The sequence below is a fragment of the Schistocerca cancellata genome, chromosome 9, assembly GCF_023864275.1.
Source record: "Schistocerca cancellata isolate TAMUIC-IGC-003103 chromosome 9, iqSchCanc2.1, whole genome shotgun sequence".
Taxonomy (NCBI): domain Eukaryota; kingdom Metazoa; phylum Arthropoda; class Insecta; order Orthoptera; family Acrididae; genus Schistocerca; species Schistocerca cancellata.
This window is the reverse complement of record NC_064634.1, coordinates 239,662,780-239,686,774: the sequence shown is the minus strand read 5'-3', so window position 1 is coordinate 239,686,774 and position 23,995 is coordinate 239,662,780. Positions and strand designations below refer to the sequence as shown.

The 23,995-nt window shown below is 44.5% G+C and overlaps 1 protein-coding gene and 1 non-coding gene across 2 annotated transcripts in view; one reads left to right on the top strand and one right to left on the bottom strand.

Moving 5' to 3' along the window:
* The window catches only part of LOC126101313 (SKI family transcriptional corepressor 2-like), a 411,488-nt gene that overhangs the window by 114,275 nt on the left and 273,218 nt on the right, over positions 1 to 23,995 (top strand). The window lies entirely within an intron of this gene.
* Positions 19,624 to 19,696, bottom strand: Trnaa-cgc (transfer RNA alanine (anticodon CGC)). The gene has a single exon. It is a non-coding gene; the product is annotated as a tRNA-Ala (tRNA).

The following is a 23,995-nucleotide window of genomic DNA, read 5'->3' as shown; positions in this document are numbered from 1 at the left end:
CTAGCATTTTCAGCGAGGCATGAGCCATTAACGTTAACGCACTTAACGGGCAGCGGCTGGCTCAGCGGAAATACTATATAACAGTAACCCGGAGGTCGTGCGATCAATTCCCTCTACGGAAACTTTTTCTTAATTTTCATTTTTTGCGTTACTTACGCCGCAGTTAAACCGAGTTAATGTTCAGTGTATTGTTTCTGATGTGATGAAGCCCGGCGTGCAGGAGAACAAATTTCTTGTGTTAATTGACTCGTCGGGAGGACAAATCCACAGTTCTATTACGAGATTGTTGAAGATGAAGGAGAACTGCCATCGTGATCCCCCCGAATCAAACACTGAAACCGCCTCTGATCCATACTGACGTCCTTACGTTGCACGCGTAGAACAACCACTCAAAGCAAGTGCCACCGTCAACCCGTGACTAGTTCTGCGGTTGCACATCAACACAGTTCAAAGGACACAGTATCGCCGTGCTTCATGTTGTTTCGTAAAATTCTGGCACTCTTAAGGACGTGAGAGCATCTACAGTAGGAAACATTTCTATTTCGTGAGAGGTATTAAAGATAGCCACAGATCACTTAAGAAGGCTTTAGCACACTAACGAAGGAAGTATTATGAGGGTGTGTTGTGCCGTCGACAACGAGGTTATTACAGACGGAGCACAAGCTCAAATTATTTCAAGGATGGGGAAGGAAATCGTCCGTGCACTTTCAAGGGAATCCATACCGCCATTTGCATGGAGTAATTTAGGGAAATCATGGAGAACTTGAATCGACATGTTCGGACGCGGATTTCAACTGCCGATCTTCCGAATGCGAGTCCAGTGTGCTCACCCGGAGCATGTCAACAAATTATATTAAGAGTTTTTAACGGGAGACAGTATCTAATGTGAGATGCGAATGCAAGTCTGAAGGTCTGCGATTATTCTCTTCTTGAATTGTCTTAGCGAGTCGTTTGTCTGTGGCAGGCACAGGCAATACATAGCAATGTTCGGGATGTATATTGGTGGCAGTTAAATTTGGTACACCATAGAGATGGTGAACAAGAAGCAACAAACTGTGTACCACGTGCTTAGATATGTATATGATAAGTATTTCAGTGCAATCACACAAAGCAGGTAAGAGTAACGCTATCTGCGTTATGTAATTAAGGAAGGTCATGCTGCAGGTTTCTCAGTCAACAGTTGCTTATGAATGTTGTTTGTTTGTGAGAAGATCGTATAATGCCTCGTATAAGAATGAGAAAGGTCTAGCAGCACGTGACGGACTCCAACAGCGGTAGGATTGAGTCCTATCGAACTTGCGGTTTATCATTCCGCTATTCTGGTGCTCACGTTGGTCGTGAAGCTGCGACTGTCATGCAAACATGGAACCGGTGGGTTCAGGAAAGTCATAGCCAATGCCATGCAGGTTATCAACGGCCCTACGCGACTAGAAGAAAATTGTTCAAATGGCTCTGAGCACTATGGAACCCAACAGCTGAGGTCATCAGTCCTCTAGAACTTGGGACCACTCAAACCTAACCAACCTAAGGACATCACACACATCCATGCCCGAGGCAGGATTCGAACCTGCGACCGTAGCGGTCGCGTGGTTCCAGACTGAAGCGACTAGAACCGCTCAGCCACTCCGGCCGGCCCACGCGACTAGAGCCCGACAGGATACAGTCAATGTTTGCTCGTTGTGCAGGGCCGTACAGCAACGTCATGAGCCTTGAGTCAGCAACTGGTTTGTGTCCTGCAAGAGAAGTGTCCATACGGACAACACCACAACGTCTGTAGCTCCACGGACTATCAACAAGGCAACTACTGCTACGGCAATCTTTTACGTGACAACTGAGAGACGCATGAGCGCACTGTGGTGTGCCCAATAACAACACTGGATACAGGAAAGGTACCATACCGCCTCTTTTCATACGAGTCCTTGTTCTAGACGCATCCTATGAAGAGGCTCCGGGAATCACTAAAGTCGGTAAATTCTATTCGTCACCGACATATTGGTTCAGCACCTGGAATGACCAAATTTGCCTATTGTAGCCGGTAACACGGACAGAAGGCATTGCAAGGGGCCACGAGAAATATGGGCTCCGCAACGAATTTGTGACGTCACACAAGTCGGCTTGTCCATCACACTTTGCTAATGTTCTGTTCCGTGCAGGGCTCACGGGAAATCGGTATGTAATTAAAAAAAGTACCCACCAAAAGCACAAACTTCTAGAACTGAGTCAATAAAATTCTTCTGGGTTTGAGGCCCCATTGTCAACTATAAAATTCCGACGTTTCGGCGACTGTTGCAAGGCGCCTTCCTCAGGGTGTACTGCAGTTTGCAACAGTTCCGAAATGTCGGAATTTTATAGTTGACAATGCGGTCAGACCGCACGGCTACCACGCGCGGCGTTTTAGAATGAGCATACACTTAAACGCGCAGTGAAGGATTATTAAATGCGTCTGATACAGTTACTCGCTCCACGCCAGAGATGGCTGGTGGCACTCGTAAGACCTGCAGTGTCCTATGCTGTGACGTACGCAAAACGATCTGTCTTTCTCGTGGGTCTCGGGCGTTGCTTTTATGACGTGTTAAAGCCGGAGGATGTACCTGTCTTCGGGTTCTCCGTGACGTTCGCTTTCAACTAGATAACACAAGACCGCATGCTTCCCGTTCTGTTCTAACATACCTCAGTGGAAAATGTATTCTACTACCGTCGTGGCAAGCACATTCTCTTGATCTCTCACCTGCTGAATACATCTGGCCATGTGCCGCCGAGAGACTAGGACGCCACCAGTTGCATGCCATTACTACTGACTAACTGTGGACTTGAAGCACCATGGAATTATGTACCCGTATCTCTCTTCCTTCCTCAACTGGACTCCATATCCAACGGCATTAGAACCGTTGTTGCTGCCAGTTGCGGAAGCTCTGTGATCTAAATTTCGCACACTCTATAGACCCAAAACTACCCACAAATTTAGCCATGTATTCTTCTTGCTGTACGGTATAGGTGAAAGTGAGGTTAAGTCACCAGGGCGGGATAAGTGGCCACTGCGTCTTTTTGTCCTCGACAGTAGTGCTGCCTGGCGAGAAGTGCTCAAAAGTGCTACTGCCTGGCAAGAAGTGCTCAAACTATTCTAATATACACCATCACTGTCGTCAGTAAATTTGACAGTGGAACCTCGTTCCATTATTTCTTCGTAAATAATATTTTTCAGTCATCTGATGTAAGACAGCTACCTCAGTAACACACAGAGCAATACATTTTTACCATATCAGTGTTTCAACAAAGTCCTTTGGTGTCCAAATGTAGTTCCTTGTTGTTTATTTCTGTTTGATGGTTTCATTTGTGATCCACTAATGCCGACATTGTGCCAGATCGTGAAAAGTGGCCACACTACTCGTCGAGAAAAGCGGCCAAATTGGTTACCTGAGTAGCAACTAGTTACTTCCATGTATCACGCACGTATCTCTACTAAATCTTTTTATACAGAGTGGTCAGAAACAGTCTTTAAAAGCTTATAAGGCTGTTGCACGGCAGTTTGTGCAGAGGAATATCTGTTAAGAAAAAGATGCGATTCGTCGCGCGAACAGATCCGAGCGGCGCGCCAGAAACGTGTCGCCAAACGTGGTCTTCATTGGATTTCTTAAAACCTAACAAAAGAGCGAAGCACAGCTGGGACTACAGTGAGGACTGAACCCGAACCAGAGGCTGAGCAGTCTACTGTGCTATGAGGTATGCTGTGTGAACAAGTGAACTAACTGTGTCTGGCGGGCCGCTTGAATTTGTGCGCGCAACGGCCTGATTGCATAAGGTCAATGCTAATGAACTCAGAAAGAGCGCAATGTATCGAACTTTTTTTTATAACAATTATTTCTTAGCACAACTTATCCTGTAACACCCTTACAAGATTTTCAGACTGTTTCTGTCAATCCTGTATACAAAGCTATCATCCGTCATTCCATTCCATTGTGATGATTTTGAATTCACTAAGTCACATTATTTAAAGTCGCCTCTGTTCTGTTATATTTGGCCTAATACAAAAATCCGATTGAAAACGATCTCCTCCAACATCTTCGTATCGTTTCAGATACTAGGGCATCAAGCTGCCAAGAACAGTTGTCCGAAAATCAGAACAACAAACGTGGGATGCTGTTGCTATGGCGCTGGCACGTTGCCCCCTCGGTGGAAAAAAGCGACGACTATCTAAGCCTTCAGAAAAATCCACATAGTTCCTATATACATTATTTTCTTAGTCAGTTCAATATGTTTGGTGTGGTATCTTGCAAGATTTAGATTCAAAATGCGCCAGGGAAAGCTTCTACGACAGGCATTCAATAAGTAATGCAGTGCATTTTTTTTTTTTTTTGAAAGCAGGCTGGTTTTCTTTCAGGATTCGAATGCATCATGTTATTCCCCAATTTTTTGGCAAAAAAATCATATTTACATTATAATCTTTGTTCAGTGCGACGACCGTACGTCACCTTGCTGTAAGGGCATGTATGCCCTCATGATATCACTCTACTGGTCGACGTCGAAGCCCGTGTCTTACTTCATGAACAAAATTGTCACATCGACCTCATAACGCCCAAGTAATTATGCACAGATGGTCCTTTGTTGCTCGTTCTGGTCATCTGTTAGCCGGTGATGAACCCAGCGGGCATACACCTGTGAGTGCCCCGACCCATCGACGAGTGTTTCGGCGCTACCAGTGGAGACATCCAGTTGTCCGCCGAGGTGTTTCATTGTGAGCCATCGATCACCTCGAATGAGAGTGTTTGCAGGTTCCAACAGTGTATGAATTACAGTTATATGCAGACGGCCGGCACGCGGGAGATGGGACAGGTTTGCGCGACCTTGCTGCGATTATGACAGACGCCACGCCCAACGTCTCACCGTGCTTTTGTTCGAAGCCAGAACTCCGCAGACATTCTGCAAGCGTTTATGAATATCTGCGATGCTCTGGTTTTCCTCCAAAAGAAACTCAATGACAGCTCACTACTTGGAACGTACCACCACTACAGATGCAATTTTGAAGGTTAGTGTAGCGCCGCCACCTATGGGAACTTCGTGAATCTATAGGGGCTGTAGCGGGAATATTCCACCTTGTCCCACAAAGAATTTCACATTTTTCTCAACAGCAGTGGACTGAGCAAAAAGTGTAAAGCAACACATTTTGCTCTACTTGTTGAGCCCCCATCATATTAGTAACAACGGTGTGGTGAAAATTTACACTACTGGCCATTAAAATTGCTACATCACGAAGCTGACGTGCTACAGACGCGAAATTTAACCGACATGAAGAAGATGTAGTGAAATGCAAATGATTAGCTTTTCAGAGCATTCACACAAGGTTGGCGCCGGTGGCGGCACCTACAACTTCCCCACATAAGGAAAGTTTCCAACCGATTTCTCATACACAAACAGCAGTTGACCGGCGTTGCCTGGTGAAACGTTGTTGTGATACCTCGTGTAAGGAGGAGAAATCTGTACCATACGATTCCGACTTTGATAAAGATCGGATTGTAGCGTCTCGCGATTGCGGTCTATCGTATCGCGACATTGCTGCTCGCTTTGGTCGAGATTCAATGACTGTTAGCAGAACATAGAATCTGTGGGTTCAGGAGGATAATACGGAACGCCGTGCTGGATCCCAACGGCCTCGTATCACTAGCAGTCGAGGTGACAGGCATCTTATCCGCATGGCTGTAACGGATCGTGCAGCCACGTCTCGATCCCTGAGTCAACAGATGGGGACATTTGCAAGACAACAACCATCTGCACGAACAGTTCGACGACGTTTGCAGCAGCATGGACTATCAGCTCGGAGACCATAGCTGCGGTTACCCTTGACACTGCATCACAGACAGGAGCGCCTGCGATGATGTATTCAACGACGAACCTGGGTGCACGAGTGGCAAAACGTCATTTTTAGGAAGAATCCAGGTTCTGTTTAAAGCATCATGATGGTCGCATCCGTGTTTGGCGACATCGCGGTGAATGCACATTGGAAGCGTGTATCACCATACTGGCGTATCACAAGGCGTGATGGTATCGGGTGCCATTGGTTACACGTCTTGGTCACCTCTTGTTCGCATTGACGGCACTTTGAACAGTGGACGTTACATTTAAGATGTGTTACGACCCGTGGCTCTACCCTTCATTCGATCCCTGCGAAACCCTACATTTCAGCAGGCTAATGCACGACCGCATGTTGCAAGTCCTGTACGGGCCTTTGGATACAGAAAATGTTCGACTGCTGCCCTGGCCGGCAAATTCTCTAGATCTCTCCCCAACTGAAAACGTCTGGTCAATGGTGGCGGAGCAACTGGCTCGTCACAATACGCCAGTCACTACCCTTGATGAACTGTGGTATCGTGTTGAAGCTGCATTGGCAGCTGTACCTGTACACACCATCCAAGCTCTGTTTGACTCAATGTCCAGGCGTATCAAGGCCGTTATTACGGTCAGATGTGGTTGTTCTGGGTACTAATTTCTCAGGATCTATGCACCCAAATTGCGTGAAAATGTAATCACATGCCGGTTCTGGTATAATATATTTGTCCAATGAATGCCCGTTTATCATCTTCATTTCTTCTTGGTGTAGCAATTTTAATGGCCAGCAGTGTATTAGTAACTATGGTGTGGTGAAAATTTAATTTCCCTCAGATTGGCTACTTTGCCTCATCGTCCCCTACGTAGAACAAGTGAAACTTGGTTATTTGCTGTCCTTCGTGGTGTTGCAGTTTTAAATGCCAGCATTATACTCATAATATTATCTCCGTATGGTCTCACGGTTCACATGGTGAAATCATGACGAAGAAGGAGAAAATGCCCGAAAGAATTTCACGTCCTAGAGTGCGTAAGTTTATAGCCTCAACCAAAGTGGCTGATTAGGCTTCCGTGTGGTGGCTCGCGTCTCCAGGAAGCGGCGCTCGGCAGGTGCGGTGGGGAAAGCGCATGTCATTGGCTCACATACCGGAGGCGCTGCGCGGCGCACAGCCTAAACGGTGCCACCGGAGACCGCCGTGTGGCGAGCCAGTATCCCGGGGCACGGCGAATGCTGCTGCTGAGCTCCACAGAACAACGCCGGTCACAAAACTTTCTGCCGCCTTAGAACTGCGAGCCGGACACGGACTCGAACCCCGTCTTGCACACAGTTTTCATCTGACAAGGGGCCCACACCGCAGTCGGATTTTTGTGGTATTTTATATTTATCGTACGTGAAGTTCAGAACTCAAATATACCTCACCCAGAGCAGTTGGACGCAACTCTAAAAAATCGAGAAATTCGACTTTTATAAAGTTCACCAACCAATTGTAATATGCTAAACGAAGGTGGTGTTCTTTCAGGAAGCAGAGTCGGCATGCGGTAGAGTGATTCCCTTATGTTGTGGGGAGGGGGACAAGAGTTCAAATTTTAAAACTAAACTTTATTTCTATTAGCATTTACGAGAAGCATAAAATACAAAAATACAGAAAAAATGGAGTTGTAATTTTTAAATTATACGATCTACGTTAATCTTTCACACAGATCAGGAATTAAGAATTTTTGTCTGCAGTGAAGATCGGTTTTTAGTGTGCAGTATACAGAGTGAGTCAGCTGCTCCTACCGATAGGTTTTATGTAGCCGGCAACGCCTTCAAATACCACACGCGAGCTTTCCATATTCTCTCGCTCACTATGCGCAAACTGTAAGTCTTACAGAAAAAGATAAACAAGACTTTTTTGTAGGAAGTTTAATGTCGTTAAAATTTGTAATGGGGTACGTTTCCGTTGGAGCCCACAGTTTTCGAGTTATTCAAGGAAAGCGTGTTTGACGTCGCTTTTGCACGTTACTCTTGAATAATTTGAAAACGACGGCCTTAAGCGAAAAAGTATGTCAGTACAAAATTTAACTACATTAAATTTCCTACAAATATTTCCTGTTCATTTTTTCTGTAGTTTGCTCGTAACGAACGAGAGAATATAAATATCTTCCGTGTTGTACTTGAAGGTCTGGGTTCCATCAAATCCAGCTGAGACACTCTGTATAATGACAAATAAGAATAGGTGTTTTTATTGTAAAAATGACAATTACGTGTGGTAAATAACATATCTATTTTATAATCAAATGACGTAGGTATTCGAACTGAATGGAAAAAACGACCGAAACGAGACTTGATCTAGCGATTACCAGTCTCGTGCGTTTTATGTACTCTATGGTTCACGGAAATTCTCGTAGTACTTGTACCTTTGTTTAAATACCTCATTCGAACTGAAGTGGAACAGTAATATTACTATGTTCGTGTGTGTGAACTTTTACTGAATATGTGAATCAGTTAGAACTCAAAACTTTTATTTATAATCCTAGTTCCTGATCCCGCTGCCACGCGGGATTAGGCGAGCGGTCTAGGGCCCTGCAGTCATGGACTATGCGGCTGGTCCCGGCGGAGGTTTGAGTCCTCCCTCGGGCATGGGTGTGTGTTTGTCCTTAGGATAATTTAGGTTAAGTAGTGTGCAATCTTAGGGACTGATGACCTTAGCAGTTAAGTCCCATAAGATTTCACACACATTTGAACATTTTTGATCCCGCTGAGTAAATAGAGTGTAAAAACATTTCTTTCAATGGAGACATGAAGAATGAGAACTTTGCTTTCACTCAAGCAGCTCTTTTCTTCTTCAAGGGCAGATTAATGGCGTAGTCGTCGTCTAGGCGTAACTCGTCACTTAAAAAGAAAGTATTAAGTCCACAACAGCAGGTAGTAAGAATAACATCAGGTGTTCACACGCAGTCGTCTAGTACACTGTAACCTCCTCCTCACTTATCGACCTTAATGACAGTGAAAAATTAAACCGCGTGTACCTAATGGGAATTTGGGAAAAGCAATCGTCACCGAAGTTAATCTGTCGGTAAAGAGGGAGGAAAGGGTTACATCTAAATGAAAGGAAAAATGCAAATGAAACTGGTGGAAATTAATTTTGAAAAGGTGTGAAGTTAATAATGAAAGTAAATGTGCGGCCGTTACGTTAACAATTAACTAGCGGTAATTAGATATTTGAGATTTGGGGGAAATTACGGTCGCCAGTCCTATGGACAATTACTATAGTAACTGAAAAAGAAAGGTTATTACACATATAAGTAGCACTAGAAGCGTGGCAACTGAAGGTTGACACGTGTAGTGTGAAAACTGAAAGTTTGTCAGTAGCAATAAATTTCGCTACACTCTGACTTAATTTAGCAAAAGAATTAATAAAACCGGAAAACTGAAAGTTAATTTAGTGACTGAAATTAATAGTGAGCTTTGTTTCTGAAGCACATCGAAATTCAGTAAAATACGGTTAGTCTTGGGCTACCTCAACAATCATTTCAAAAGCTACTTGAATCTACGCAATTTAGAAATAAGAGATTTAACTTTGAACTTGAATTAAATGATTCTGAACAATTAACAATAGTAAAATTTAGTACTTACCAAGCTGATCTGCAGTCACATGTAAGTTAAAATACGGTAACAAAACTCGCACTCTTAGTTTGTGCTTGTGTAATCTAGATATTGTAGCCAGCTATGAATACCTTAACTGAACTTTGAAATTAAAGCAGTGAAATCGAATGATATTACTTTAATGCTGGCGTTTGAATTTCAACGACACTCGGGTTCATTCCGGAAAAGGAAGGGACCCTGCTTGGTAATGCAATTGGGACAATGAGCAACAAAGATTCATGCTAAGTTGCTGTATTTTTGTGATGCAACAGTTTTAAAAGCTGAGGTCTGCCATACACTTCTAAAACTTTACGTGCTTCCAGTCTTCCTTGTTGGTTGATTGAAGGTTTGCAGTCGTTGATCGAGGAGGTGGCGACAGTCACTCACTGTTGACCGTCGCTGTTGCAGAAGCTGGATGTTGGCGCGCCTTCTTCTCGACACGGTCTCCAGCCGAAACGGGCTCTTGATGTGTGCCAGCTAACGCTTCCCGTCCGCGACACCGTGTCAGAAACTATCATAGCAAGTCGAGCGCAATTACATGCTGCCAAACCCCGAAAGCGCGGCAACTCGCGGGAGCGTCACACAACACACCTGCTACAACGACCTACCCCAGCCAGACTCTCCTCTGCCCGCGCTCCACGCGGCCGAGTCAACTCTACCAAAGATCCTAACACTTTGATTCTTCACACGACCTATCGATGTAATCGTTCGATAGCATAGTTTTCCCTAGGAAAGTCCCAGCGAAAAAATACAAATAATATTTACAAAACAAACCAATTATACATCGACATAAGTCCATATATATATATATATATATATATATATATATATATATATATATATATATATAAAACAATTACAATGTATAAAGACACAGAAATGTCATATCTTCAGGTAACAAAATAAGGAAAAAATTCATATTACATTAGATGGAAATAGGAGGATATGCATTTCCGGCGTTACAACATCATCTGATCAAAAGTATCTGAACGCCATTATGTAATGCGGAATTGACCACTAGACGTCACGAGAGAAGGATCCATCAGTATAAAAGGAGATGTAGAGTATTGTGTCTTCCGTAGAGAAGCAGTGACAGCAGGATGGGTAGGTCAGCAGGGCACAATGATCGAACGTAGATCAGTCATTCGACGTCACCTAATCAAAAAGTCCACCAGGGACATTTCAGTGCTTCTAAAGCTACCCAGGGCGACTGTTAGAGTGATTGTGAAGTGGAGACGCGAAGGAGCAAGCACCGCTAAACCAAGACCAGTCAGATCTGATGTACTGATGGACAGGGACCGTCGAGCATTGCGCAAAGTGGTTGTAAAAATTAGCATGACCAGCGGAAGGAATCACTAGTCAGTCCCAAAGGGGTACCGTAGTCCAGCTACGCAATGACTGTGGGTAGGTAGCTAAAAAGAATGGGATACAACGATGTATCAGCTCTTCATGAGCTACACATCTCTGTTTACTCAGTGCTAAGCGACGCTTGACGTGAGGTAATGAACAACGTCGCTGAAATGTGAATGAGTAAAAACGAGTCATTCAGAGTGGTGAATCACGCTACACCCCGCGGCAATCTGATAGCCGTGTTTGGGTTTGGGGATGCATAGAGAACGTTACCTCACGTCATGTGTGGTGCCAACAGTGAAGATCAGCGTGACAAATTGACCCTGTTATTAAGCAGTATCTGTGAGACATTGGTTTGTGGACAATAACATTCCTGAAATGAAGTGACGTTCCCAGGGCCCCGAGCTGAGCCTAATGGAACACATTTGGGATAATTTATAACATCGACTTCGCTCCAGACCCCTGCGTCCCCTATCACTACGATATCTCGTTTCCGCTTTTGAGGAAGAATAGACTGCGTTTCCTCCACGGACATTACCAGACACCTCACTGAAAGTGTACCAGGTGAGGTATGGGCACATTCCATATTAATGCCCCCTAACATGTGTCTGGAAGTTTTTGATCAGATGATTTAGACACCTCTTGATGGAATTAGACATTTCAATTATACTTTTACATTATTTACAAGCATATTAGCTGCTGAAATCCGTTATAAGTGTGCCCTAAATCTCTCTCACAGTCCATACACAAGAAATGCGATGCTGGCAGCAGAACCGACCCATCGAACGCCGCTTCTGTAATTTTATCCTCAGATATCGTACAGAAGAAAGATGAACATGGCGTTTCCATTTAAGTTCTGATAGCTTTTTATTACACCGTCGTATTCGCTGTACTGAGCTATTGCAATCTTAAAAATGCCCCTCTGAAGTGATTCGATGTCCGCTTTCAGATCTTCTTCATAAGTGCTTCAACTGCTGGACCGATAGCTCGATATTGGGCTCACTAACTTCCTGCATGCGGTTTTAATAGGTAACACGCTACATTTCGCCCTCTTAATAAATCTACTGTCGATCTTATGCGTTCGTTCCATTTTATATCTTCTTACTAACAAAGTGGCAGGCTCCAGAAGTTCATTCTTAATCTTGTAATCGTATTCTGTAGCATAAGTCTGCTTCTGGAAATTCGGCTACCAAGTGTGCGCCGATATTCACCGGCTGCAAAATCGTTTTGAAGCCATAAACGGCCATAAAAGGCACTCTTAACATCAAACGGGCTAGCTACGGAAGTACGAACGAAATTTAGTGGACGATGGAACAATTGAACAGTTGGGAGGGTAAACTCTCTACTCGGACTCTGCTATAACTTTATATTACATTTGAATACCTCTGCGAACTCACTCACATCCCTTGTTTCGCCGAGCTTCGAATAGCGTTTGCATTTCTCGAATTCCCTTTAATTTGGATATGTCTACTTATTGTACAATGCGTCCACATAATAGAAAATCCACACAGCTGGGCAAGAGCAGTAGGAGCTGTGATATGACAGTTTTCCTGAGTTCAAGCAGCCTTCAACGTGACTGTTGTGCTTTAATAGTTAGAGTCCTTCGCAGTTGACATACTGTTAGTTGTATTCCTGCGGCCTGAGAAATCTACGCAATAGCATACGGGATTTCTTTTTTTTTTTTTTCTTTTTTTTTTTAGTGTCATCGGATACAACCTGTGACTTAACACATCTGACACGGATGAAAGTAAATTAGACGAAGCATAAAGTAGTAAATAAAAGTGTTAAAAGATAGAGAGCACGAGAGAGTCAAAAGAAGACATATTTGAGAGGGCGCGAACCGTCGGTTAGTGGCTTGATACTTTGCTATAAAGAATTTAATTCCGAAATGCAGGGTGAAAAACAGACATGATATATTTATGTTTTCTGTTGTCACACAAGCTTACGGATATTCTTGTTCTGTAATGTTTGTATTTAGAAAAAAATGTATTTTTTTCGTAAACGTTTAATCGCTAGCAATTTTTGGATCCTTATTGTTGGTCATGCTTGGTGAGAGCCAGCTGGACAACTGAACATGCTGGATAGTTCAATCGTCACTGCTGTAGCCATTGTTGTATTGTGAAAGGAAGACCTATTTTGTCGTACGACAGGACATATACGGAGAATTTGCATCTCTTGTTTGTGGGAAAAAAAATGAGCGTTGTACTTTACTCCGCCAACATCATAATTCCAAGGTCTGTTAAGAAAAAAATCACGCTTTCTCAGATTCGTGTATCATTTGGATGTTTATTCAGTAATTTACCAAAGTCGCAGAATATGCACATCTGTGGGCCGTATGAGAGTATATAAATATCAACGGAGAACATCGTCATTTAAATGTAATGGTTGTGAATATACGAGTACATACAGATGTTTTAGAATAATGGGACTGGGACGCGTAGGTGCACCGTGTCAATGTCAGACGCTGGAGACATTGAGATAGTTGCAACCTGATAGGATAAAAACACCTTCCGAAACCAACCCTAGTCTGCGAGACTGGTGAACGTGAAAGTAGACATCGCAGAGATAGTTATTCTAACAAATAACGATACACTGTCCGGGCAGCATATAGTTTGTGCCACAACATACTTGTCCTACATAGTATCGTGTTGGAAATATCTCCGAACATCACGTCGAATTCTTGCAGTCGAATGTTATGGCGAAAGTATTTGTCTGGAAAACTCGTGTATGACGTAGTTGCGGTTTCTTACAGCGTTTGGAAGGTCAGGACACAAAAAGCAACATCATTACTGCGCAGAAGGTGACACCAATGACTTCGCAATCGTATTCGAACTTAATTACACAGCTGGTGTCGTGTCGCCAGTATCACATGATGTAACACTGTGGTACGTAATCGGATGTCTCCAAGGTATCAGCAGAAAGATTTTGCAGGCTAGTTGCGTTCCCTGCGACCCTGTAGGAAAAGATTCGGATCTAAATCTCTCCCGCGTCACGTACTCCAGCGGGCTGTTGCAGGCTCTGCCAAGCGGATTCGAGTCTCGCGGACCGCCGTCACGTATCGCCTTCTTCGGCGGACGTTGAGCGGGACGCACCCCCACTACCACGAACACTCAAACTGTACTGCACGACAAGCTGAGATCTGCTTGAAGTTTTCGTGATGCGCCCCTCCACTTAAAAATTATATTGATGTGGGCCTGTCTTTGCAAAGTATAATTATTAATATTTGTTTTAAGCTCCAGACACGATATTTATAACTCATGATTTTCGTTTAAAAATTTACATTTTTTCAGAATTTGCATTAAGAGGAAAAGATATCGGCACTTTATAACCTAATGCTAAATAATACATACGTTCAGGAGTTGGCAAAAATATGGAAACACAGCAGGGCATTGCATGCTTGAACATAAATGCAGTTGCTAGCCAAGCCAGCAGGTTACGCTGTTGTATTTGACCACGAATGGTAGCTTTGCAATGTCTTCAGTACGTTGCATGTGTCAGCCGTGGTAAGAACAGTGTCCAGTGTAGTTGTGAAAGCATTACGTCCGAGCTAAGAGACTCTGAACATGGGCAAATTTATGGCGCTTGTGGGTACCTTCGTAACAAAGAGAGCCAAGTTGTTTGGTGTTTCAAGTGGCATCGTGCCGAAGATTTACATCACATACAGGGAAAACTGGAAAACATGATACGCCAAGCCAGAACACTAACGAAATAATGATCATCACAATGCTCGTTGAAGAGGATTGTGACGAGAAGGACGACAGCTGCAGAAGACACTGCAGAACCAAATGGTGCACTCTCGAACGTTTTCAGCATGAAAACAACGCGAAGGGAGCTTCATAAGCAAGGAATGGCATGAGCATGACAAACTGGAACTCCAAAAGCACTCATCAGTGATGCAGATGCCTGTAACGGGAGAACAAGTTGGCGAAGCCATACAATCTGGAGTATGGAGCAATGGAAGAAAGTCATTTCGCCAAATGAGTCTTGTGTAACACTGTTTCCAACTTGTGGTTGTGTTTACGTACCAAGGGCGAAACATAGCGGGTGTTCGGCAATGATTTGTACAAACACATTATGGTATTCCGTGGGCCACATGTTTATTCTACAAGCTCACATTACTTCCAAGGATGATGTGACCATTTTAGCTGATGAGGTCTATCCCATTGTACACTGAAAAACGTCCCCTTAGAAAAATTATGAATGACAGTGCTGGAAAAACTCTTACGTTATTTGATTTTCAAACAGCTGAGCAAAACTGAACGTACTCAAACAGTTTTCTCTCTACTTATTGTGATCATCACTAAGCTGACACACAGTATTTTTTTTAGCGCAACGCAATCTGACTTTCAATAATTCCTACAAAGGAATGGCCCTGACTAACAATAACCTATACCTTTCATGAATCACTTACCTCACAAAAATTTTCGTTACTCGAACGTCTGCAAATACAGCGAGCGCCAATACTGCTAGCTGAATAAAAAATTCTCTAACTACTGAAGGCACTAACTAATGATAGGCATAGTTAGCAAATGAAAGATTTTGATAGAGACCAAACAATGTATTTACCTTAACAATGTTCAAAAGTCATCAGATATCAATTCATGACATCCATCTTTACAATTTTTTTTTTTTTTATTCTGGCGGACACACGTCCAGATCGCCCTCTTATAGTAACCTCTCAAAACTCTGGCATCTCCCTCTCCACATCCACCACTGCTGGCGGCTAACCTCCAACTGCACAACGCTACGCGCTGTTCACATCCAACTACACAAGCGAATATTCCAACAATGAGTCAACCAGCCACAGACTGCACACACCGCAGTCAGCGATTTTAATACAGAGCGCTAGATGGCGCTGCCATCATAAAAATCTAAATAGCCTACTTGCAATTGTTTGTTCAGCAATGGTCATGCTGTTTTCCAAGACGAGAGCGTCCCTGTTCACAGAACTTGTATCGTTCAGGACCGGTTTCGTGGGCACGAGGATGAATTGTCGCACATCCTCTGGCCGCCACAGTTACCAGATTTCAATATTATTGAGCCTTTGTGGTCTACTTTGGGGATAAGGGTGCGTGACAGCTATCAACCTCCTTCATCCTTACCTGAACTGGCCACTATTTTGCAAGAATAATAGTTTAACATTCCGTTAGAAACCGGAAAGGGCCTACATTTATCCATTCCGGGAAGAATGGAAGCTGTTTTGAATGCAAACGGGTTTCCTAAATCGTATTGAACATGATTTTGCTCGTGGTGTTTCCATATTCTTGTCCTGCGTCTGTAATGTCTCTTTAATTCATTGCAAAACAAAGCATAATTTACCGTCAGTATTCCTGACACACAGTTCATTACAGCAGGCGCCATTCGTTGGATGTGTCATCGAAGCGACATCTGAAGTGGTACACACTCTAACAGACAGTTCCTCTTCGCTTAGCAGTCGGTTCTACACACACCAAAAAAAGTTTTGCATCACCCCGGTTACCAGAACTCTTGAAGACTGACGATGACTGTGAATATTGTATCACAGACGCAGTGTCGTCGACTGTTCAGAGATGTCACTAAACCCGCCCAAAGATGTAAACAACTATGCATGACCAGCGCCTATTAGACGGAGAGGGTCCGACAGCCGATCAGTTCCAGTCATTCCACCAGGAAGGAGGTACACGGCTCGTATTGTCTGCAGTTCAATCATGCTTAGACGGTCAGTACCACGGTTCGATCGCGTCCGCATTGTTACTTTGTGCGAGGAAGGGCTCTCAGCAAGGGAAGTGTAAAGGCGTCTCGGTGAACCAAAGCGATGTTGTTCGGACATGGAGGAGATACAGAGAGACAGGAACTGTCGATAACATGCCTCGTTCAGGCCGACCAAGGGCTACCACTGCAGTGGATGACCGATACCTACGGATTATGGCTCGGAGAAACCCTGAGTGCAACTACGCCATGTTGAATAATGCTTTTAGTGCAGCCACAGGACGTCGTGTCACGACTCAAACTGTGCGCAGTAGGCTGCATGATGCGCAACTTCCCTCCCGACGTCCATGGCGAGGTCCATCTTTGCAGTCACGACACCATGCAGCGTGGTACAGATGGGCCCAAAAACACGCCTAATGGACCGCTTAGCATTGGCATCATGTTCGCTTCACCGATGAGTATCTCATATGCCTTCAACCAAAGAATCGTTGGAGACGTGCTTGGAGATAGCCCGGTCAGACTGAACGCCTTAGACACACTGTCCAGCAAGTGCAGCAAGGCGGCATTATGTGGGGCGTACGTACGCCGCTGGTGGTCGTAGACGACGCCGTAACGGCTGTACGATACGTGAATGCCATCCTCCGACCGATAGTGCAACCATATCGGCAGCATATTGGTGAGGTATCCGTCATCATGGACGACAATTCGCGCCCCCACCGTGCACATCTTGTGAATAATTTCCTTCAGGATAACGACATCGCTCGACTAGAGTGGCCAGCATGTTCTCCAGACATGAACCCTATTGAACATGCCTGGGATATAGGGAAAAGTTCTCTTTATGGACGACGTGACCCACCAACTACTCTGAGGGATCTACCCGCAATCGCCGTCGAGGAGTGGGATAATCTGGACCAACAGTGCCTTGATGAACTTGTAGATAGTACGCTACGACGAATACAGGCATGCATCAATGCAAGGCGACGTGCTACTTGGTATTAGATGTACCAGTGTTAACAGAAGTCCCGGCCACCACCTCTGAAGGTGTCGCTGGTGGTACAACGTGCAATGTGTGATTTCCATGAGCAATAAAAGGGGCGGAAATGATGTTTATGTTGATCTCTATTCCAATTTTCTATACAGGTTCCGGAACTTTCGGATCAGAGGTGATGCAAAACTTTTTTGATGTGTGGAGTAATCATGGTGACGACCACCTTTCTCCCAACTAGAGTCCTGTTTGTTGAAATCGCCGCTGCAGAAAGTCTGACTTAGTTGACGGAGCCACTACCTCACCTCTGCTTGCTCCTCTTCATCACTATCAAAGTGAAGTCCTCGAAGGTGCTCTTTAAAGTTTGGTAATGATGAAAGTCGCACTGTATGAAAATGGTGGGTAACAGTGAGCTCAAGACATCGATTGTTGCAGGCGTCGCAGCACTCGTGTGTGTGGTCAGGCATTGTCATGCTGAAGGAGTGGTTGGCCCGTTCATTTGGGCGGTCAGTTGCTCAAGAGTTGCACGTCTATTCACCTCTACCCATCTCGATGGCTCTGAGCACTATGGGACTCAACTGCTGTGGTCATAAGTCCCCTAGAACTTAGAACTACTTAAACCTAACTAACCTAATTACATCATACACATCCATGCCCGAGGCAGGATTCGAACCTGCGACCGTAGTGGTCGTGCGGTTCCAGACTGTAGCGCCTTTAACCGCTCGGCCACTCCGGCCGGCCTACACATCTCCGCAGCCGCCGTTCACCCATGTCATCTACGGCCCGTGGTGCACCACAGTTGCCTCAGCGCCAGTTTTCAACGACACCTTTTGTCATGCACGGTATACTTTAACCACAACGACTCGCTAACAGTTTATAAACTTAGGCGTTTCGGAAATGCTTTCACCGTCTGCCCGAAAGTCAGTCAACATGCCCTTTTGGACGTCAGATAAATCGCTTCGTTTCCGTGTTACTGCACTGCGTTACTACTGCACTGTTGCCGGCCGGGGTGGCCGAGCGGTTCTAGGCGTTACAGCCTGGAACCGCGCGACCGCTACGGTCGCAGGTTCGAATCCTGCCTCGGGCATGGATGTGTGATGTCCTTAGGTTAGTTAGGTTTTTAGTAGTTCTAAGTTCTAGGGGAATGATGACCTCACGAGTTAAGTCCCATAGTCCTCAGAGCCATCTGAACCATTTTTGAACTGCACCGCGTCCTCGCTGACAGGCTTTATATACCCACCACTGCCAGTACAGCCACATACCGTCTGTGAGTGGTTGTTGTACGTTGACGTCGAACGTAGGTGGCTTTCAGAGTAATTGAGTGGACAGTGTATGTAGAAACAAATGTTTGTTTTCTCATAATGGTTATTTACAAAACATTCTTCTGTTAAACCCGTTTATCTGCCTTCAGTGGTGGTAACACGTAGAATTTTTTTCACAAAAGTTATCGACAAATATTTTTTTCGCACCAAACTTATCATTTCAGTGTTGTAGGCCTGATGCCTGTTTCATTAATGAATTACAAAGATTTTGCAAAATCTGTACCAGCTTGCAACTTTATTCGTTGCCGAAGAAATGAACTACAGATATCCACTTGCCATAGGCCTAGCTGAATGTGACATAATTCATTTACTTAATCTGTTACAGCAATGAAGTCTGTGTAGTCGGAGCACTTTCCCAGTTGCACAATAAGGTGGCGGGAAATCGCTTAGTCGCCATGTAGAAGGTACCGTTCTGGCGCTAATTTGGCTGTGCAGGCATTCATTGAAAATTTAACCAGTGTGGCTAGATTAGCGCCAGCTAGATACCTCTGTGCCACAATACTTGACTGGACATCGTATTCAGGGAATCCTCAGCATCGCTATACACGTTTTCTTCCTTGTGAAAGGCGTGAATTGTGTTATTTGTGTCGAATTCGGTAAAGTGGTGAGACATTCGATTTGTAAAGGTAATTACATGAGTTCAGTGAGAATTCACTTACTGAGGAGGAGGAGGTTAGTGTTTAACGTCCCGTCGACAACGAGGTCATTAGAGACGGAGCGCAAGCTCGGGTGAGGGAAGGATGGGGAAGGAAATCGGCCGTGCCCTTTCAAAGGAACCATACCGGCATTTGCCTGAAACGATTTAGGGAGATGATGGAAAACCTAAATCAGGATGGCTGGAGACGGGATTGAACCGTCGTCCTCCCGAATGCGAGTCCAGTGTGCTAACCACTGCACCACCTCGCTCAGTCACTTACTGAGTTCTTATTGAGAGAGAACGTAAATAATACTGCAATTTCAGGGTAAACTGAGACAGGTTAAATGTTTGACAAAAAGAGGTAATGGTTAATAAATACATTAATTTGTGTAATGATGCGTGTTTAGCTTCGCAAGGGATATATGCAGATATCTCCTACTGCACACATCATACTACCTAAAGTTTACTAATGAAATTTTGAACGTAGATCTAAACTTTTGCGTAAATAAAATTAAAGCTCTGACATGCTCTTGGCCGCCCGGAGTGGCCGAGCGGTTCTAGGCGCTACAGTCTGGAACCGCGCGACCGCTACGGATGTGTGTGATGTCCTTAGGTTAGTTAGGTTTAAGTAGTTCTAAGTTCTAGGGGACTGATGACCGCAGCAGTTAAGTCGCATAGTGCGCAGAGCCATTTGAACCATTTGAACATGCTCTTGCACTGTGTTGTCACCATCGGAAAAATTTTTTCCCAGGAAAGAACTTCCTGGAGATCACGTTGTTAAATTAGCAGTAACGAATTTGAAAAAGACGTTGAGCGCTTTGCATTTTTGAGGTGTAATCGTAACCTAACAACGCGTTGGCGTCATACTTGAAAATATTTGTATTAGCAATTGTTAAAATATTTGCAGCGGAAAAAATATTATGCAACTCTCAGTTTCTTAGGTACCCTTTGCCTCTTTTTCGTGGGAATGTTGCTAGATGCTAATAAATTTTTTTCTTTTGTTTCAGGTAAGTTGGAGACACGCAGTTTTCTTGCTTTTCACTGGCTTGTAAGTAAGACTTCATTACGCTCGCGAAGTTTTAGTTATAGAATGTTATCCGCGTTGGTTGATGAAGCAGTAACTGTTCGCTTTGGCTCACGTACGTATACGTTTCAGCTGTAGTGTAAGCAGCGTGGGTGCTCTAAAATTATTGTATGTATTCTGTAGTCGTTCATCGATATTTCTGTTTTACTGCTAAATAGAAAATGTGCTTAAGAATCAGTATGTTAAAAAAAATTGCCTCTGTTGACCCAACGGCATCGTCAATTACGACTGCAACGGGCACAGATTCATCGAGATTCGACAGTGGATAAATGGAAACATGTCTTCGGCCTGTAATCTCATTGAAAGTAGAATTGTCTAAGTTGGTGAGTGCGGCTTCGAACTGAGCTCCGATGACCATCGAAGACGTGTCTGGAAACGTCCCGGAAAGCGGACTTCTGGCAGTCTGACTGTCGACCTCTATAGGGCCCGACAAACAGGAGTCAGGGTCTGGGGCGCCATTTTATTTCATAGCATGATCCCTTTGATTGTCACCCGTGGTACTCTTGTAGCAGGGAAGTACGTCGATTATATTCCACCCACATTTTGATGGCCTGGCATGGTAAGCCATCCTGGCGTTACATTTCAGCAAGATAATGCCCGCCCACACACGGTGAGAGTGTCTACTGCTTGTCGTCGTGCTTGCCAAATCCTACCTTGGCCAGCAAGCTCGACGGGTCTCTCCCCAACTGAGAACGTTTGGAGGGTTGTGCGCAGGGCTCTGCAACCAGCTCGCGATTTTGACGATGTAACGCGCCAGTTGGACAGAATTTGGCACGACATCCCTCAGGAGTACATCCAACAAGGCCATGCCGAATAAGTGTCGAATCCTGTCTACTCGTCAAATATGGCGTGTCTAGGAAACCTGCTTTCGGATCGGTGGACAAACAATTCAGACAAATCGTATTAATGACATTTATTACAAAAAATAAATGACAATACTTAACTTTGAAAAATACAAATATGTCGCAAGCAAAGGGCGACATGCAAAATAATCAATGTTCTTCAGAATAATAGTTCCAAGTTTGATCTACATAGAATGCACGAGGAAAGTAATGAGCTTTGACGCTTCTATCTAGATGGTAGTCTTCAAGCGGCTGTAGAACTGGCCCACGGCCAGTCGGGCGCGGCGCTTATGTTCTCTTCGCATAGAGGCCGTGCGTTGTCGTCCTGGAGAGGGGTCGGTCAGCGTGCAATTGGCTGACGTCTTTTTCACAGCCCTGTTCTGGTCTTTCGTTTCCGACTGGCGTGCCGGCGCTTGACTTTACGCCGTACCGATGAGTGCTTGCATAAGGGCCAGAGGTGGACCAGTGCGTTATCGACTTGCTCAGTTTTCAGTTTGTGAAGATCTTTCTTTCTTTCTTTCTTTTTTTTTTTTTTTTTGATAAATCATCCAATTTCCTGTAACTGTAATAATTTGTTCGTCTGTACATATACATCATGTCTACCGAGTTCTGTCCCGTTCGGATAATTTTTTCGTAATGCCTTGCTTTTTTGTCTTATGGTGTAATTTGTGGAACATATCAATTTCGAAACGCAGCAAAGGTAAATACAAACAATTTGAATACAGATATATGCTACTTAGGTATATTACGTAACTGAACTAACAAGCCTAAAAGTCGGCCCACCTTGCGTTTCAAACTTTTGTATTGTGCGTTTGTTTCTTCATATTTAGCCCTTTAATGTAGGACTTTTTTATATTTTTTATAGACGAGACAGAAAGAATAACGAAGAATTTTTTTTTTTTTTTTTCGAACTACAACAGTCTTGCTGGATACCACATATGCGTGAAGATGAATAGAATTGTTTCGGCCAAAAAGCAGTGTTAGGCAGTTTTATCACATTTCTTCCAGGCATGGTGACTTCTGAAACTATTAGAGAATTGACACTGTAGGTAGCTAAACGAGGCGAGTTCAAAAAGTCTACTGAATACTCCACTACATTTCAGAGTGACGTACGTAAATGGTACTATTTTTTAAAAGTAGTTACCAAGTGTCTGTAAATAGCGGCCGGAAATTACTAACGTTCGTTCATTCCCTCCAAGGTAGATATTCTCACCTTGGTTACGGAACCATACCAGAACCTCTGTGTGATCGTCCTCATCGTTCGAGAATTGAACAATCTGTTTCCCCCAAGGTATTGTTTCAGGTTCCTGTAAAGACGGAAATCGCATGGTGCAAGGAGTGGACTTCCCGATTAGCATCACCCATGTCATTGTTGGCACCATGACGCTGCGGCAGGATACGGCACTGTATGACGGCGTGCCTCCGAAAATCTAATGTTATTAACATTCTACATCTTCATTCTTGATGTCTTCGTATTTATATCTTAATATACACACATCAAAAAACGTTTTGCACCACCTAGGTTCCCAGAACTCCTGAAGATAGACGTTGACTGTGGATATTGTATCACTGACACAGTCCCTTTGACTGTTCAGATACGTCACTAAACTCGCCCAAAGATGTAAGCAACCATGTATGAGCAGCCCCTATTAGACGGAGGGGGTCCGACAGCCGACCTACACGGCTCGTGTTGTCTGTAGTTCAACCATGCCTAGATGGTCAATACCGCGGTTCAATCGCGTCATCATTGTTACTTTGTGCCAAGTAGGGCTTTCAGCAAGGGGAGTGTCCAGGCGTCTCTGAGTGAACCAAAGCGATGTTGTTCGGACCTGGAGGAGATACAGGGAGACAGGAACTGCCGATGACATGTCTCGCTCAGGCCTCCCAAGAGCTACTACTGCAGTTGATGACCGCTACCTATAGATTATGGCTCGGAGGAAACCTGACAGCAACGCCACCATGTTGAATACGTCGTGTTACGACTCAAACTGTGCGCAATAGGCTGCATGATGCGCAACTTCACTCCTGACGTCCATGGCGAGGTCCACCTTAGCAACCACGACGATACTGATGGGCCCTACCTACATGCCGAATGGACCGCTCAGGATTTCATCACGTTCTCTTCACCGATGAGTGTCGCATATGCCTTCAACCAGCAATCGTCGGCGACACGTTTGTGGGCAATCCGGTCAGGCTGAACGCCTTAGACACACTGTCAGGCGAGTGCAGCAAGGTGAAGATTTCCTGCTGTTTTGGGGTGGCATTATGTGGGGCCGACGTACGCCGCCGGTGGTCGTGGAAGGCGCAGTAACGGCTGTATGATACGTGAATGCCATCATCCGACGGATAGTCCAGCCATATCGGCAGCATATTGGCGAGGCATCCGTCTTCCTGTACGACAATTCGCACCCCCATAGTGCACATCTTCAGGATAACGACATTAATCGACTAGAGTGGCCAACATGTTCTCCAGACATGAACCCTATCGAACATGTCTGGGATGGAGGGAAAAGTGCTGTGCATGGACAACGTGACCCACCAACCACTCTGAGGAATCTACGCCGAATCGCCGTTGAGGAGTGGGACAATCTGGACCAACAGTGCCTTGATGAACTTGTGAATAGTATGCTATGACGAATACA